Source organism: Octopus bimaculoides, chromosome 6 (assembly GCF_001194135.2).
Source record: "Octopus bimaculoides isolate UCB-OBI-ISO-001 chromosome 6, ASM119413v2, whole genome shotgun sequence".
NCBI classification, from domain to species: Eukaryota; Metazoa; Mollusca; class Cephalopoda; order Octopoda; family Octopodidae; genus Octopus; species Octopus bimaculoides.
In genome coordinates this window covers 98,209,722-98,209,970 of record NC_068986.1, presented here as the reverse complement: position 1 = coordinate 98,209,970, position 249 = coordinate 98,209,722, and positions in this window count along the sequence as shown.

Genomic DNA, 249 nt, shown 5'->3' with positions numbered 1-249 from the left:
AAACAAGAAACGTACATAAACTCTGCGTATGAATTGTTTATTCTTCCACTTGAACATCCAAGTCTGCATCTATGTAATGTATGTATGTAAGTATGTCTGTCTGTATGTATGTATGCATGTATGTGTGTATGTATCTGTCTGTTTATCTACCTGTCTATTCTCTCTGTCTGTCTCTCTGTCTGTCTGTATATATAAATATATATATATATATATATATATATATATATGTGTGTGTATATATAAATATAT